Source organism: Callithrix jacchus, chromosome 4 (assembly GCF_049354715.1).
Source record: "Callithrix jacchus isolate 240 chromosome 4, calJac240_pri, whole genome shotgun sequence".
NCBI classification, from domain to species: Eukaryota; Metazoa; Chordata; class Mammalia; order Primates; family Cebidae; genus Callithrix; species Callithrix jacchus.
In genome coordinates this window covers 42,402,928-42,421,214 of record NC_133505.1, presented here as the reverse complement: position 1 = coordinate 42,421,214, position 18,287 = coordinate 42,402,928, and the positions used below count along the sequence as shown (strand labels likewise).

At 53.5% G+C, this 18,287-nt stretch overlaps 1 protein-coding gene across 24 annotated transcripts in view; it reads left to right on the top strand.

Moving 5' to 3' along the window:
• GRM4 (glutamate metabotropic receptor 4) overlaps positions 1-18,287 on the top strand; it is a 151,169-nt gene that overhangs the window by 13,277 nt on the left and 119,605 nt on the right. The window lies entirely within an intron of this gene.

The window sequence follows — 18,287 nt, the reverse complement described above, 5'->3', positions numbered from 1 at the left end:
GTTCTGTGGTCCTGGCGTAGGCACAGCAGAGTGAAAGGCATCAGGGAGGGACCCAGCCGTGTGGCGCTGACCGAGGTGCTGAAAGAGCACCTGCCGCTGGAGGCTCAGTGAGCAACCCCTCTCCGGGGAATCCTGCACCAGGAGGGAAAAGGATGTTCTGGAGAACGACAGAAGGGAGGAGGAGATAGGCAGACAGATAAAAAGATAGGCAGGTGGATAGACAGAAAGGCAGACAGACAGGTAAGAAGAATGGAAAGATGAATGCTGGAGGTTCCCAGGGAGATGAGACTTGTTTTGACGTTGTTTTCAAATAATTGCAATTCCCCAAAACGATATGTTTTTCTTCTGGGTAGTTGAGGAAGCCCCTTGTGGCCCTCTTGCCCCACCTGAGGTTGGAGAAAGTGTCCTCATTTTTGATGGGGTGTGGGGCTGCTGAGCCTGCGGAGAATGCAGATGAGGATAGGAAAACTGAGGCCTGCTGGAGTAGGCGGTCTCTGTTTCTGGTGCCCTGGGCCCTGAACCAAGCTTTCCTCTGATTTCCTTCCTTCTGCCCTTCTTCCCTGCACACCTTTCTCCCTTTCCTTCTGGAATCCCTCCCAACCCCCTCCTCGCCGCCTCCTTTCCTCTCTTCCTGGGGCAAGAGCTGCTGATTTGCAATTCAATTGGAGCCAAGTGCTTTGCTAAGCTGCTAAAACAACTGAAAGCTACCGGGTAGAGAGAAAAACATTACAAGCATTTTACCAATAATTATGTGCCCGCTTCTCTCTTGGAGCCTGCCTTGTTTGCTCTGTGTGTGCATGTGCATGTGTGTGTTTGTGCATGTTTGTGTGTGTAGGGAGTGAAGGAGAGAATGGGGAGAGGAAGAGGAAGGGACACTGAGGAAGCTGCTTGGTTCCTCCCTCACCCTGGTGTCAGATTCTTGGCCTCTGGAGTTGATCTTTGTCTCCTCAAAGTCTCCAGGGGTAGGGAGTGGACGGAGAGGCTGTTTTGCACGAGGCATGGTGGGGAGAGCTGAGCCTGGACCCCTCTCACTAGGACGATTTCTGGAAGCCATTAGCCCCCATCCCATGATGCAACAGGACTTGGGGGCCTGTCTAGGGGCCCGCATAGAAGTGGGGATGAAGGGAGAGGACGGTCCCAGTGTTGGGGTTGGGGTGAGGAAGCTGGGGGGGGGTGACAAAGGGAGGAGGCAGAGTTGTGCTGTCACATGTCTGGGTGGGGCAGGACTTTTGCTGTTGGCTGCTCTGGGGCTGAAGAGCACGTGTGCCCCCTCCTGTGTATATAGCCCTGTCTCTAGTGTGCTCTGTGGGCCTTGAATATGAGGCTTTTCCTGGAGTGTTGGTTTTACTTGATGATTTGGATGAAAGTATAATTTTAATTTTAAAACAAATGGATGCATTATGAAGAGTGCAAAAGTTGTATGTGGTTTAAATTTTTTTTTTTTTTTTAAATATCAGTGGTTTAACCTAGTTGTACATAGTTTGGAGATGAAGCAGGGAACTTGAAGAAATTTCTGCCCTTGCGTTAGGCAATTGGAGCAATCCCCGGGGGCTGTGTCGCTCTGACCAGCTTTCAGAGTTCCCTGGCAGGAGGGTTCAGGAATGGGTAGCCTGGCTCAGCCCTTCCACCGCACCCAGTTTTGCAGTGGGGACTGGAGACCAGAGGAGAGGCAGAGCTGGCTGGGCTGTCCCAGGCCGGGGCCTAGTGATGGCTCAAGCCAGATGAGTCATCACTTCAATCCGCCTGGCCCTGGCCTGGGAGCTGAGGCAGCCTGGGCCGTCCAGCAGAAGGGACAAGCCCTGGACTCCTCCTTGTCAGCCTGGCAGAGTGGGGCACAGACCCCAGCCTCCGGAAGGCCACCCCACAAGTGAGGCTGCTGCATTCTCTTTATCTGAGATTGTAATTAAACTCCTCTAGTGACTCTGGGTCTTTTAGAAAGATGGTAAAACAGCCTGGTCCAGTCCTTGAAACTGTGACATTGGTGAGTGTCCCCTCTCCCGTTTTCCAGAGGGGAGTGTGTGCCTACTTTACAGGGAGGTGGAGAGACTGAGAGGAGCTGAGTTCCCGTCACTTGGCATATGGTGAAGGCCCAAGGGATGGTCACTCAGCGTTAGGTATTAGAGTATGTTCTTGGGAACATAAATATTCTGAGATGAGATGCTCAGTGCCCAGACGGGAGAGTGGGCTGCAACTGCTGTGCTAACCTCTCCCAGGAAGGGGAAGGGCCAGGTGGGGTGAGGTGCCTGGGGTGAAGAGCCTTCCTATCCTAGGGGTTCATGGTGTCCTTTGTTTGTCTGGCCACAGAGGAGCATGGTGTGGTCTCAGTTTGGCCTGTGCCTCCTCAGAACATAGGATGGAGTAGTTGGGGCCAGGGTTAGGAGCCCCCCAGGCTATACAGACAGCGTGGCAGGACCTGGAGGTAGAGACCTGGAGAGTGGAGCAGAAAGCGGGAGAGAGTGTTAAAGCTGGGTGAGGGAAGGGAGGGGCGGAGAGAGGGAGCCAGCTGGCTGTGGCCTGCATTCCCTGGGTCCCTTTTAACATCGTTAATGTTCCAGGCTGGCGACAAGAGGCCTCCTCAATAATTAAACTGATAGAAACAAGAGGCTGGGTGAGAAACTTAAAAGCCACTTACAGAAGCAAAAAGATTGAACTTTGGGGAGGGAGGTTGGGAGCAGGAGCCTCTGGAAGGAGAGGGTGAGGGAAGGATACCTTTGGGGAGGAGCCCTGCACCCACCGCCAGGTGTCCATTTAAGAGGACACCACTGCATCCCCTGCCCTGCTCCCCTGATGATGGGTTAATGTGGCCTGCTGGGAACCTGGTACCAGAGGCTGTGATGACAGCTTTCCTTCCTGCAAGAGGTGGACTTCTGGTGCTTGGCTCAGAGGGGAGCCCTGAGGGTTTGGGGGCACCGGGTGATTTTCTGCATGGAGAATGCTAATGGGGTGCAGTGGGGGCCAGGCTGGGAGCAAAACTCACAAGTGGCAGAGCTGGAAGGGGCCAACCTCTCCGCTCTGCAGATGTGGACGCTGAGCCCTGATAAAATGACAGGGAAGGGCTGAAAGCCAAGCTCCCTCCCCAGGTCTGACTCTTGGGAAACTGCCTGCTCAAATCAGTTGAGTCGGAAGTAGGACTTGAATAGGTCTTTGTTGGGGACCAGAAGGCCTGACTCTGGGAATTCATAGGTCTGACAGCTTCTATCCCTGACTTCCCTGCTCCCACCCCTTCTTTCATCTGAAATTTGTTCCATTCTTTCAGGACAGGGGGTGCTGATGGGTGTGAAGAATACCTTTTGGTGGGCTCCTAAGCCCAGTGGTTGTAGCTTGTACAATGCACTGTTGTGGGCCCAGCCCAGGTTCTGGAGAAAGTCAGGCCTGGACTTTAATTCCTGAGCCACTAGTTACCTCACCTCCACTTACCATGTCAGTTATTTACACCATAGTGTGAATGAGCCCGTAAGACCTGGGCACAATGGCTCCCAGCACTTTGGAAGGCCCAGGCGGATGGATTACCTGACATTAGGAGTTCGAGACCAGCCTGGACAACATGGTGAAATCCCATCTCTACTAAGAAAACAAAAGTTAGCTGGGCGTGGTGACAGGCAGTTGTAATCCCAGCTCCTCCGGAGGCTGAGGCAGGAGAATTGCTTAAGCCTGGGAGGAGGAGGTTGCAGTGAGCCGAGATCGCACCACTGCACTCCAGCCTAGGTGACAGAGTGAGAATTCGTCTCAAAAAAAAAAAGGAACTTTTCCTGAGAGCAGTCATTTTTGGGAGAGGGCGTAAAGAATAGACTGGAGACCTGCCGGAGGGAAGCAGTTTCCAGATTCTGTACCTGTAAGAGCTCAGAGGGATCCAGAAATCGTTTCTTTGAGTCTTTGATTTACTTTGCAGTGGAAAAAGCTGAAGCTTGGAGAAGGGAGCGCTGCACCACACGGGGGCAAGCATCTAGACTCTGGAGCCAGGCGGCCTGGGGCCTGACCACCCTGGCAAACTGCTTAACCCTTCTCTGCCTCAGTTTCCTCATTTGTAAAATGGGGATGATAATAGTGCCAGCCTCATAGGACAGCATGGGGATTCAGAGTTAAGGTCCAGCTAGATGTCGTGGCTCATGCCTGTAATCCCAGCACTCTGGGTGGCTGAGCTGGGCAGATCACTTCAGGTCAGGAGTTCAAGACTAGCCTGGCCAACATGATGAAACCCTGTCTCTACTAAAAATACAATAATAAGCTGAGCTGGGCATGGTGGCAGTTGCCTGTAATCCAGCTATTTGGGAGGCTGAGGCAGATGAATGACTTGAACCTGGGAGGCAGAGGTTGTAGTAAGCCGAGATTGCACCATTGCATTCCAGCCTGGGTGACAAGAGTGAAACTCAGTCTCAAAAAAAAAAAAGAATTAAGGTCCAAGAAGGCCTAGCATGGTGCCTGGCACACAGTCAGCCCACGGGAAATGTCACTGCACAGCTTGTAGCTGGGCCTTAAGTCAGCATGAGGGACTTGCCGATGCGGAAGAGGATGGAGCGGGCAGGCAGTGACAGACGGTGACCTTTAAGGCTGATCCCGGAGAGTTCCCCACCATCTGCTGGGCCTCTTGTGTCTTCCTGCCTTGAGCACAGCGCTCAGTGTTGAGACTGAGCACACAACTTAACTTTGGGTAATGAGAGTTTCTTGCTACCATGAAATGGGGGTGTGGGAAGGGGGAGCATGTGCCCTCTAGGCTCTTGGCTGCTTCTGGAGCTGAGGCTAAGGGTGTGGCCCTGGGGGAACTCTGGCTTAGATCACACAAGATGTTCTGTCGAGGACGTGGCTTTGTGTCTTTATGTGTTTTCACTACACAGCCAGGAGGGGCTCTAGAGAGAGCCCACCCACCCTCCTGTAGCCTGCCCATCTTGACCAGGCCAAGGAACCCGGAGGCATTTTTGACCACCGTCTTTCTGTTCATCAGCTCACCCTGCAGGCTCCACTTTCAGAACCCGTCCTGGACATGACAGCTCGTCATGGCCTCCACTCCAATAGTCTCTTACCCAGCCCATTACGGAAGCCCAGTCTTTCCTCTCTTGACTCCAAAAGGCCTCTCCACAGCCAAACCTCCACTCCGCAGCCGGAGAGATTTTTCTAAAACCCAGATGGAATCCACTCAACCCTCTGCTTAAACCTTTTATTGGCTTCCTGTTGCTCTTAGATTAAAACGTGAACTCCTTTCCTGTTCGAGAGGCCCTGTGCTACCTGATGCCCCTGGCGTCCCTTTGTCCCTCTGGGCACTGCCCACACCAGTCATACTGTTTTCTTTATGCTCCTTGAAGACACCAGGCTATTTTCTAACCACAGGGCCTTTGCACCTGCTCGCCTCACTGTCTGGAGGCTTCTCCTCCCACTCTTTGAAGCTGGATCTTCCACATTCAACCTTGGGCTTAAATGGCCTCTCTTCAGAGAAGCTCTGGGCCCCTGGGTATTCTGTCTCTTTCCTGTTCTTTTCCTTGAAGGTGCTCGTCATAGTTGCAGTCATGTATGCATTTGTTTGTTTTCCTTTTTGCTGTTGGCTTCCCCTCTAGACAAGGGGTTAGCAAGGAGCCAAATGTGGCCTGGTTTTGTATAGTTCATGAGCTAAAAAAGGCCTTTATATTTTAAATGGTTGAAAAACAAAATAATAAGAAAAATAATGACATGATACAGGAAAATTATATGAAACTCCAATTTCTGTGTCCATAAATAAAGCTTTATGGGGACACAGCCATGCCCATTAGCTTATGTCTTGTCTAGGGCTGCTCTCAAGCTACAAGCACAGAACTGAGTAGAGGAGACAGAGATGAGCTGGCCCCTGCTAGGCTCTACGCCCCACCTATAGGACTTCTAGCTGGTGCGGCCCTGGTGGCCCTCAGGAAACCTTCACCAAATGGACTCACAGAGGAATGGGGAGTGGGAGGGAGGGCTCTGCAGCCCCCATGTCTGCAGCAACGGCCTGGCAGCCAAAGTCTTGGGAGCCCCCTTCGAGCTCCTGGCTGTGGGGATGGGTGTGGCTGGACCCACCTTACTGATGGGTCAAGCCAGGGTCCACCAGTGCCCACTACTGGTGGCATCCAGGGTCAGCTGGATGTGTTTCTTCCCCCCAAAACACCTTCTCCAGGTCCTCACCTAAAGCTTTGCTCTCTGTTAAAGGGGAACACCATGTCCCATTTTAGGCTGTCGTTAGATTTGTCCCAACAGGGCTTGCTCTGTAAATGTGGGGGGTACATGAGGGACCCTCTCTGGGAGGTGAGTGAGGTAAAATAATTAAACCATTTACATGGCACAGACCATCACAGCAACCCTGGGGCAGGTATACAGTTGTTATCCCTATTTCGCAGAACTGAGAACAGAAGCACAGAGAAGATAAGCAACTTGCCCAAGGTCACACAGCTAGTAAGTGGTGGAGCCCGGATTTGAGCCCAGGCCGTCTGGCTCTGAATCTATCTTTTTTCACAACTCTGCTCTCCTGCTTCTTGACCACCAGCTGGGGGTGGGTTTGAGACTTGGCCTGATTCTTACTTACTGCATGGCCTCTACAAGCTTCAGTTTATTCACCTGTGAAATGGGTGTGACGATGCCCAGCTGGCAGAAGCCATAATGTGCCCAAAGCCCTCAGGAGGTGCTCGGGGAGGCTGGGAATACAGAATAGGATTCGGTAGACACTGGAGTGCTCATGAGGGCCCGGGGAAGGAGAGAAAGGGGTGTATGAAGTAGGTCTTGCTGAGGGTGACTGTCAGGGCCAGTTCTCCTGAGGGGAGGGCAGAGAAGCTCCCTGCTGTGACAGTCTCTCTTTACCCCAGACCCCACTGTGGTGAGAGCCTGGGAAGGGGAACCTCCAGACCAGAGCCAGGCCTGAGCCAGGATAGAGAGGGGAAGGGGTGTGGAAGGAGGGGAACCCTGGCATTGGGCTGCCCCAGTAGCCCTGAGGGGAGGCTCAAAGCCCCCTCTGGCTACTGGCAGCCAGTCCTCTCTGTGCCCTTCAGCGGGCCCTTCCCTGTGGATTGGGGCTGGTGGGGTAGAAGTTGCTTTGCTCTAGTGGGTCTCTGTGGCTTGTCACAGTCATGGAGGGGTTCAGGGAGCATTGGATTCCTGGATCCGCAGTGGGCCAGTAAGACTGTGAGTCCAGGGTCTGTTTCTGGACACCTAGGAGCCCAGTTGGCCACTGACCCAGATGCCTCAAGTCCTCGGTTTTTTTTTCCACAGAGCGCCCCACCCACCCTGCAGTCCTCTCAAGCCTGCTTCCTCTAAGGGGCACCCTGAGGTACGGGGGGTGGGTTTGCAGTGGAGGCAGGTGGGATGTCAGCTTTAGCATGCGATGACTGGATGGGCAACAGGATCATTCCTGCAGTTAAAAGGCAAGCATGGAGGCCTTTCGGGGCCTCTGCGAAGACCTCCTGGAGAGGCTTTGGAGGGAGGCCCTGTGGGCTCTGGAGCCCAGGTAGGAGCTGATGGGGCCTCTGGATGTGATGCAAGGCGTTATGGAAGGGCTGAGGTGGGGTCTAAGTCAGAGGGGTGGTCCTCAAGTTAATGCCTGCTGGCTTCTGGCTTCTTCTCTCCCATCTGGAACTCAGTTTGTCCATCTGTAAAGAGCCATGCATGTATTCGTTCACTTAATGAACCTACTGGCCATCTCCTTCGTGCCCGGCTCTGCAAGAGCAGTGGTCCATCTCAGCTGCATGCCGGAATCACCTAGGGAGTTTAGAAAAGCCTCATACCCCGGCCCACCTCAGGAATTCAGATTTTCCTGGTCTGAGATGAGGACTGGGCTGCCTGAGTGATGACAGGGGCATTCCAGGTGGAGAACCACCCCTCCAAGTGAACTTTATCAAGCAGGAAGTACATGGGCGATCCCTGCCCTGGTGGGCTTCCACATTGGAGGGAGAAGGCAGGCAGTGAGAAGGCAAAGCATGTAGTGTGCATCGTCAAGGCAGCAGCTCACTGCAGAATCACAAAGCAAGGAGTGGCTGGAGAGCCGCATGGGAGGGGAGGTCAGTCTAGACAGGGTTGGTGGAGAGGCCTTGTTGCAGAGTGGACACTTGTGCAGAATCTGAACGGAGTGGAGGGCTGCCCTGTGGCTGTGAGGAAGAGTGTTCTAGGCAGAGGCAGTAACATGTTCCAGACAGAGACCCAGGGGCAGGACTCTGCTTGGCTGTTGATCTGAGCTGGGAGCTTGAGATGCCAGTCCAAGACAGTCTGGGGAGCAGGGAGAAGGCCTCCAAACCCCTCCTGATCCTTCTTGCTGCAGAGGGTGTCGTGGGAGGACAAGTCACCAGGTCTCTCAGGACCTCTATTTCCTCACCTGTAAAGTCGGTAGATGGTCCCTGAGCAGCCCTTGTGAAGCCACAGAGGTGATGGCCCCTGTGAGAGTCTCCTCTTTCCCTGGGCTCCTACCCTGATGGCTTTTGCACACCTGGGCCTTCCTGGCCCTCTTCGGACCCCATCCTATTACTCCCCTCAGCTCCCAGCCTGAGGATGGACAGAGTTGGGCACTGGAGACTAGAGAGAGGAAGGGCCAGCCAGATGGGGAGCCCTGAGGGGCAGTGGGGCCCCCTGCAGGGGCTGTGGGGCCAGCTGGCCTGGGTCCATACCCCTGCTCTGCCATTTGTTGCCTGGGAGAGCCTCTCTGTGCCCCAGTTTCCTTGTGTGTAAAATGGGGATGCCTGCAGCACCCACTTCACAGGCCCAGTGAGGATGAAATGCATGCAAGCAAGGGCCAGGGCAGGGCCTGGCGCGTAGACTGTGGAGTGTGGCACAGAGCTGCGGCTCTGGAGGTGGCGCGTGGGAATGGTGCACATCCCAGCCCACAGATCTGATCCTTCTGGACCCTGCTCATCTCAGCTGGGAAATAGGCAGAAGCAGGTGGACCTTTCAGGGTGCGGTGAAAATGCAGTGGGAGCTGGCACTGTGGCGGCTCATGCAGGGCCAGCCATGTTTGTTCTCATCTCCTGCAGAAGGAGCATTCAAAGGGGCTTTGAGGGGTGTGGCCTGAGTCATGCAGGGTGGGGAGCTTGGTGCTGTGGGGGCACATCACCGCATTGGACCAAGGGATGACTCTGGTAGGTGAGCCAGAGCCTCCTTATGTGGGGACTTAGTGACCTGGGGTCCTCCAGTCCTTCACACTGTTTGGTCGCCCAGCTTGGGGCCTAGGGTGATCTCTGGCTCTCTATGCAGGACAGGGCTGAGGGCCCCGCCTTGACAGTGAAGCCACCCATGGCCCAGGTCCTGCTTTCTGGGCCTGCCTCTGCTGCTGACTTGCTGTGTGACCTTGGGTGACGTGGCTGCCCTCTCTGTAAACAAGAACACGGGATTAGGCAGGCTCTGACCCTGCTCCTCCTCACCTGGTCACGCTTGGTGCTTTCCGTGGCCTGCCTCCTGGCCTGGCTCAGGCCATGTCCTCCTGGAATGCCCTTCTTGCTGCCTTAGGGGCAGTTAGACTGACTCAAATCCAGCCGGACTTTCCTGACCTTCCCAGGGCAGGTGGGACCTCTTGCAGGAATCTGTGTCTCTCCCAACAGTTCCTGAGCACCTTGAGGGCAGGATTGGGCTGAACTGCTCTTGGTCATACTCCCAATTTCAGTGCCTGGCCCAGAGATAGACAGACAGACAACCTGGGGAAGCCACCAGCCTGGGGCCTGGGTGTGGGACTGAGGGACACCCGCAGCAAAGGTGGACCCCCCCATTAGTCTGCAGGGTTAGCCCCACCCCCCCTCCCCCTGCCCACCACTGAATGAACTATATACCTTCATTTTTCTCCCAACTTACTAAACTAGCATTTTTATGACCCAGACATGTTGGAAATGAAAGGAAGGCAAATTCCGCTCTATATTCCAATTGACCTTTACGCTTGCCACTCGCTGGAGGCCTGGGCTGGGGGAGGTGAGGAGAGGCAGGGCCGGCCTCCATGCTTGGTTCCACAGCCCGCAGCGCTGTTGCGGGGAGGAGAGCCAGGTCGCAGCTTGGTCCCCTCTTTGCCTGTGTGTCTCCGGCTCCCTGCCTCCTCCTGCCTGTGGCTTTGTGTTCCCTCTCGTGCCCTCCACCCGTCTCTGCCTTCTGCCTGGCACCTGTTGGACTCCTTGGAGTTGGGCTTCCTCTCCATCTGGGTGGTGTGGGACAGCCTCCTCCCTGGTGGCCTGTGGTTAAGGGCTGGAGGCAGACCGGCTGTGCGGCCCACTTTCTCCTTGCGGGACGCCCAGCCTCTCGCCCACGGGCCACCCACCTGCTTGCCCGCCCCACTCTTGCTTTGATTATGGCCTCAGGCATCTCAGTACCGAGCATTTCCCGGTGGGCACCCACCCTGCCCAGACCCCTCCCTCCGATGCAGGGTGCCCCTCCACCCCCCTACAAGTCCTAGCACAGCTCAGGGCCCTGCTCTCCTTGCCTGTGGGGGTGAGGAGGGCTGGCTCTGCAGACTTCCAGGGACTGGGGGAGACCAGGCCGGGTGCTAGGCTTCAGAAAAGAAATGACAGCCTAGGTTCGAGCCTTGGCACTGCCACCTGGCTCTGTGGCCTTGGCAGACCACTTGCCCTCGCGGAACTCAATGTCCAGGTCTGTAAAATGGGTAGGGTGGCTGCATTATCTGGAACAGCATGAAGTGACTGGCTCAGTGCCTGGCACATCACAGGCGCTCAGACAACAGGAGCTGTTGTAAAGTGGGCCCATGTCTGAGGAGGAGACTGGATTCTCCTTCCTGTCCCTCACATCCTTCATTTCTGGACCTCAGTTGTCTCCAGGCCTCAGCTTCTCCCTGGGGTCTGCTGAGAGGTGGTGCTCCAGGAGGAGGAATGCTCTGCCCAGCTGGGCCCCTGCCCCATAGCACAGGTGCCCTGAGCAGGGATCAGACTCAAAGGCACTGCCTGGTCCTGGTCCCCAGCCAGCTCCAGAGTGCTCATCAGAGCTGAAATATCCTGGAGGGGGAGCTCTGGCTGGGCAGAGTGGGGCCCTAATGGGAGCAGACAGAGGTAGCACTTACCTCCTTCTCTGTCTGTGAGGCTGTGGCTGAGGGGAGGATGGGCAGCCTTAACCCCTGTCAGGACCCTGGAGAGGGTGGTGTTTCTGTTCAGTGCAGTCCCTCCTTCCCAGCTCAGGCTCTGGAAGCATTCAGGGAGGCCAGTGAGGTCCCCACAGCAGAAGAGAACAACGCTTCATTCCAGGAAATGAATTCCAGCTGGAGACCCTAGCTAGGGGAGGAATCTGAGGCTTGGGACTGGGGGTGATGTGTAAGGGTGAGTGGTTTCCCGGGTCAGGTCTGTTCTGAGAGGAGGCTTCAGCAGGAAGTTGAGTGAGTGCGGCTCTTGCCCTGTGGCCTTTTACTTTTGAAAACCAGTGGCGTGTTCAATGTGGGTCCATTGCAAAGGGCTTTCTCTCTTTGACCAACGTGTGTGTATATTTTAATCAATGATTTCAAACATAGGGAAAATTATAGGGGATAATATAATGAATTACCCTGTACCCAAGACCTGGCCACATAGTGATATCTTGCAGTAACAACTGCAAATTGTTTAAGAGAGAAAACTTTGCAGGCCAAGTGGGGTGGCTCGCGCCTGTAATCCCAACACTTTGGGAGGTTGAGCTGGGCAGATCATGGGGTCAGGCGATTGAGACCACCCTGGCTAACATGGTGAAACCTCATCTCTACTAAAAATACAGAAACGATTAGCTGGGTGTGGTGGCACGAACCTGCAGTTCCAGCTTCTTGGGAGGCTGAGGCAGGAGATTTGCTTGAACCCCGGGAGGTGGAGGTTGTGGTGAGCCAAGATCTTGCCATTGCACTCCAGACTGGGCAACAAGAGCAAAACTCCATCTCAACAATAACAACAACAAAAAGAGACAAGGTGTCCTCCCTCTGTCACCTGGGCTGGAGTGCAGTGGTGTGATCATGACATGCGGCAAACTCAACCTACTGGGTTCAAGTGATCCTCCTCCTGCTCACCTCTGGAGCAGCTAGGACTACAGGCACAAACTACCACATCCGGGTAATACATGTTTTTGAAGGGATTTGGTCTCAAACTCTTGGCTTCAAATAGTCCTCCCACCTCAGCCTCCCAAAGTGCTGGTATTACAGGCGTGAGCCACTGTACCTGGCTCATCTAGTGTGTTTTAAGCGTGATAAAAACAGGATCGTGTTGTGCTGTTCCACAGCGCCGTGTGGCCTGTGGTTGCTGTGCCCGTTTTCTTTGCTGTGTGGTGTTCCACGGTGCAACCATGCCCCTGTGCAGTTACTTGTTCATCCTCTGGTTGTGGGCACCCAAGTGGTTCCGTGGTGATCTTTCTGCTTCTACAACATCCTTGCCAATGTCTCCTTATGCTCTGGGGAGAGCTCCTGGTGGCACATGCCCAGGTGTGGCATTGCAGGCCCACAGGGAATAAGCCTCCCGGTCTCTCCCGATGCAACCCCATTGCTCTCTACATTCTGTGCAGGGAATGGCTTCCAGTCCTGCCTCCCAGTTGGAATCCCCCAGAGCTTGTTAAACACAGGTTTTCACAAGGTGCCAAGGTCTATTAACGTAAAATGGGGGGTGGGGGAGTCAGGGAAGGCTTCCTGTAAGAAGAGAATGAATGCTGAGACTCTGGCTAGGACACAGTGAGCTAGGATGTGAGCTAGGTAGGACACGGGTGCTGGCGGGCAGAGAGATCATTCCAGGAGGAGGAAACAGCCAGGACAGAGGCCTGGAGGCCAGGAGAGAGGGCGATGTGCTCATGTGTGGAGGTTGTCTTTCCTGCTCCTGGGAGGCTGCTGGGGCTGAGGGGGTGATGTGGCAGGAGCTGGGGACATGACATGAGTGTCTTCCTGCCTGAAGTGGTAGCTCCTGACAGCCAGGTCCCTGGTTGCAGCTGGAAGGGGGTTATGAGAAGCTTGAAGTGCAAGGAAATGTTAAGTGCCTTATAAGTACTTTGATTATTTTAAATTCCTTAAGTGGTTTCTAAGATGGTCCTAAGTATCCCAGGGACACAGACACAAAATCAATTAGGAAAGTACAACAAACGCAACAGAGGGAAAGAAGAGGAAGCTGGGAGCCCTTACCACTTTCCCTCCCTCACTCAACCCGACACGGCCTGGCCGGTCAGCCTGGGCTAGGACTCCCTCCCTCACCTCCCAGCCCCGGGCCAGGGTGCCCCAACCCCTGTGCTGAGGCCTTGCAGAGGGAGAGAGTGTGCGTGCTGGGGAGGGGTGCCTGAGGGTCTCCTTTAAAGATGCTTCTTTCCTGAGTGAGTCTTTATTCGGTGGCCTTGGAAGAGACTGGGTTCCCCAGGCCTGGCTTCCCCCTCAACCCCAACAGATGCAAAATCTTTGGGCATTCTTTTAAGTTACCATATTACTGTTTGAATGCATCATACATTCCCATGGCTCAGTCGTCGATGTACCAAGAGACAAGCCCCAACCCCAGCCTGGCCCTGGAGGCAGCCATTATTCCCTGCCCGCCCTTCTATAACCTCAGGCCTGCACATGAACTGGGTTGTGTGTCACATGCCTCCAGATGCTGGGTTCTTTGGAGATCTTCACCGTGGGCCTAGGGTAGGAAGGGGATTAAATGCATACATATGGCCCCTGCATTCTGCCAACCCCACTCCCCCAAAGCTGCAGCACCTGCTGAGTGACGTTGCAGCATTCCCAAGGACATGCCTGGTCAGTGCGTAAGGACCTTTTTCTTTGTGTGGCCATGTAGCACTCCTGCTCTGGTCTTCTCATGATGGACATTAGGTGGTTTCCAATCTCAGCTTCAACAGAGCTCCGGTGGAAGTCTCTGCGTGGGCCACTTTGCACACCTCTGCAGGACAAACTCCTCTCCACAGAGGGCTGGGTCAAAGGGCAGATGTGTTTGCAATTTCCATGGATGTGGCCGCCTTACCCTCCTGCCAGGGAGGGGCAGGGCTAGTGCAGTGGTGTCCTGTGGCTGGGCCTCCACCTCTGCAGGGCATGGCCCAGAAGGAGGCCCTGTGGCCAATCTAACCCAGCCTCATGTAGCAGGTCAGGGACTTTATCACCTGTTTCTTTCTTTTTTTTTGAGACAGGGTCTCTCTGTCGCCCAGGCTGGAGTGCCGTGGTGGGACCTCAGCTCATTGCAACCTTCGTCTCCTGGGTTCAGGCAATCCTCCTTCCTCAACCTCCTGACTAGCTGGGATTACAGGTGTAATCCCCCACTAATTTTTGTATTTTCAGTAGAGACAGGTTTTTGCCATGTTGACCAGGCTGGTTTTGAACTTCTGACCTAGGTGATCCACCTGCCTCGGCCTCCCAAAGTGCTGGGATTGCAGGCGAGAGCCACTGTGCTCAGCCTCATCACCTGTTTCTTTTGTGGATCCCCACAGAATCTAGAGGGATGAATCACACATTTTTATTTGTTTTAACAAAGAGATGTCAATATGAGAAAAACAAATCTCTGTTCCTAAAAGAAACGAGGCAGAGAACCTCCTGGAAGTTAGATAGCAAGTACCTGGTTCAACTATGAACATTTTAGTCTTCATGAGAGATTGTTAGTGGCTTTGGTTTCGGTTCCTACAGCTGTATTCGTTTGGTAAATGTTTGTTGAAGGTCTGCAACAGGCCCTCAATGTTGCTGTTGAACAAGGAGGTGGGTTTTGCCTTCGCTTTTGTTTGGTTTCCCATTCAATTAAAAAATGCATATTTTATGTGCACCTTGGGAATTAGCATGTGAGATGGCCTATGGTTTTCAGGACTTTCAGATGCCTGCTGTAGGCGGCTTCTGGGCGTTTCTTAGAACATTTCTTATGGGACATAGGGCCTGGTGGAGAACGGTAACAGGGAACTCAGGGATAAATCCCAATAGTTCATGATTTATAGGTGTTCACAGTCACTTCTTAATCATTCCACACAAGAGTCCTACAACGCAGTCAGGGCAGCTTTTTTACAGATGAGGAAATTGAGGCCCAGTGAAGTTAATGTGTGTGTGGGCACCTCAGCCAGTTAGAATCAGAGCTGGACTTAGAATCAGGGTCCCAGGCCCCAGCACAGTGCCCTGCCCCTGCACACACCTGTAAGTCATGAGTGTGTCCTCTTAGTCCAGCAGCTCTTAGTGCAGGAGTCTGTGGCTGCTTTGCAGGCTGGAATCAGGTCAGCCCTTGCTCTATCCCATTAAGCTTGGAACAGGCAGCCGTGGGTCCCCATGTGAGTGTGGCTCAATGTCCCTTGGCCCCTTCCTGCTGTGGTGGTTATAAGCCCACATGTTTGTTGCAGGCTTGGAGAAAAACAGAAAAGCATGAAGAAGCAAACTGAAATTGCTCATTCATTCTGTTATCCAGGGTGACAACCTTGATATGTATGTGTATTTCCTTCCAGCCTCTCTTCTGTGTAATTTACCAAATTGAGATCAAAACATCTATATGGTTCTGTAGCCAGCTTTTGTCCACTAGACTACAGTAGTGAGCATTTTCCAATATCCTTGATTAGTCTTTGAAGCCTGGCATTCAATGGCTAGGTCATAACCCATGGCGGGGGGGGGCCCTCACATCTTTCATGTACCATGTCTTGCTGGTGGCTGGTTGGATGTGAGGTCTTGGGGCTGCTTGCCTGGCTGCATCTGTGCATTTCCAGTGGTCTCTCTCTCCATGAGGAGATGTGATGGTGTAGCCTTGGGTGCTGGGTGGTGAGGAGCAGGAGGTGGGAGGCCCTACCTGATTGGAGCAGTTATCCTGGGAAAGACAGGTGCTTAGGTGAGCTCCCCATGGGGGCAGGTGGGGAGGTGGACGTGGCAGGTGGAGCGTAGGCGGCAGCCAGGTGTCCCAGGTGATACGTGGGGCCCTGGAGAGATGTGCCAGATGAACTGTGGGCATGGGAGCCAGGGACTGTGGCTTCACTTCATGCCTGCTCAGGATGAAAGCCCCCAAAACCCTGGAAATTAAACTCAGGGATTGAAATCGAGAGTGATCGAGAGTGGTGGGTGAGGGAGGGGGTGGGCAGGGAGCCAGGCTGGCATGGAGGGATGACTTCACAAGTATCCTTCACCATGGACAGGTGAAGGGGGACTGGGAGAAGGAGACAGACACCCCTGGTGGTCCCAGGTTGGCATGGCCTTGGAAGCCCTTTTGGGCTGGCCCAGCCTGTCTTGCCCACCTCATCTTCGTTCCCTCTCTCTGGCCCTGCCATTTTCAGTTCCAGTTCCCCAGGGCCAGTCTCTAAATCCCCCCAGCTTCCCATCTGCCAGCCTATGCTTCTGATGGTCCACCTTCCCCAAAGAATGCTCTGTCTGCCTTTTCATTCCTTTACATTTTTCTTTAAAATGGGGATGTAACCTATACACTGTAAGATACACAAATTTCAGGTGTATGATTCGTTGAACTTTTATAAATGCATGTGCCGGTATCAGATAGAGAACATTCTCAGTGCCCCGGAAAGCTCCCTCGAGTCCCTCCTCATTAACATCCTCTCCTCCCCAAGGATAATCAATAGCATGATTTTTAACTGCGTAGACTGGTGTCGCCTGGTTTTGAGCCTCACATAAACAGAATCGTGCAGTGAGTTTTTTATGTCTAGCTTCTTTTGCTCACGTTGTCTGTGAGAACCCCTTGCGGTTGGGTCTGTTGGTGGTTTGCTCGATTCTATTGCTCTGGACTATTTCATCGTGTCATTGTTTGGGTAATTCAAAATCTACTTACCCCTTCTGCTGCCACTGGACATTTGGGCTGAGTCCAGTGTTTGGCTATTATGAATAGAGCTGCTCTGCACATTTGTGTACATGTCTTTTAGTGGATGTAAATGCTTGTTTCTCGTATATATATTTTTAAGTGGAATTGTTGGCTGATAGGCTCCATGAATGATTAGCTTTAGGCGATATTGACAGTCATTTTCCCAAAGAGACTGCCCCTTCTTGCCACCTTTCTTTGTGTTGGTAATTTCACATGTGTTCTGAGGCCCATCTCCAATGCCCCCCCTTCTGCTGTCCTGTAGAGAGTAACACTGTTCGCTGGGGTGTCAGCTCTACGAGGCAAGGTCATGTCTCTCTTCTTCCCTGCTTTGGTCTCCAGTGCCTGGAACCTAGTAGGTGCTTAATAAAATGAATGGATGGATTTACGTGCCTGGCGTGTGCTGGGTATTTTACACAGGGTATCTTGTGCAAGTTACCAGCTGGGAAGTCAGTATCACTGGCCACATTTTACAGGTGAGGAAACTGAGGCTTGCTCAGAAAGCAGCAGAGGCTGCAGCGCTGCCTGTCCCTGAAGCTGGTGCTCATTCTGCAGTTCTAGGCGGCATGTGTTTGGATTTCTTGCTCTTTTTCAGCTCGCCCACTTTGATTTCACTCGGCCTCATATTCTAGTCCGGGGGTTGTTGAATTAAATCTCGTGGGTGACCCAGTTAGCTTGTGACCCAGGCAGCTCCTGAAGGATCCATCAGCTCTTTCTTCATTCTGAGCCTGTGCCCCAGAATCAGGGATTTCCAGGTTGGGTAGGGGTAGTGAAACTGCAGAAAATCCACTAGTATATAATTAAAGCCTTCTTCTGGTGAGGCCGGCATTGGTACCTCATTTTTACCTCTTCAAAGTCCCTTTCCATTTATTGACCGTCTGTGGAGGCCACAATCTGGCCACCATAATTTGCATCCTCTGAGTGGTAACAAATGGAGCCCAGGGAAGTGTGGTGGTGTGTCCACAGTTCCTCCTTGAGCCTGAAGAGCTGGGGTGAGAACCTCAAACTCCTCCCCCAGCCTCGCACTGTACAGTTTTTTAAGGAGGGCTGGGAGCAAGCAGAAGATTGGAGTTAGGCCCAAAACCCAGCAAGGCTTGTCCCAGGGCCCCTTTGGGAAGTTAAAAAGGCTCTTTTAGGGCATCGATTTACTAAATGGTCTTTGAGAGGCTGAAAGGTTTGTTGAGTGTCTTGGGGCAGACCCCTGGAGGCTGCTGTCCAAGGTCCTGAAGCAGGACCTGGGGCAGGGAGTGGGGGAAGGGGCAGCACTTTGGGCTTGGGGGTGCTTATGCTTCCCAGGGGGTGCGCTCCTGACAGTCTTGGTGGGAGCTGGGCATGTGGCTGGGCAGACGGTGCGGGTGCCGTGATATTTTAATTGAAGCCTGGAGACACGGTTGCTCTCTCTACTGCGCTAACAATGTAGGGAATAAATAATTCAGCAGTGGCTGTGTTGTGCCTGCTGTCCTCACCCACGGGGGTGGCCACACACATGCACACACACACGCACACACGCATGCATGTATGCACACATGCGAGCTGTGGGGTGGGCCAGGAGCTGCACTTCTGGCTGGTGACTGGCCCAGAGACAGTGCATTGCCATTTCAGCAGGGCCCTGGCTGCCTCTTAACCCCGGTGAATCTCTTTCCAATCAGG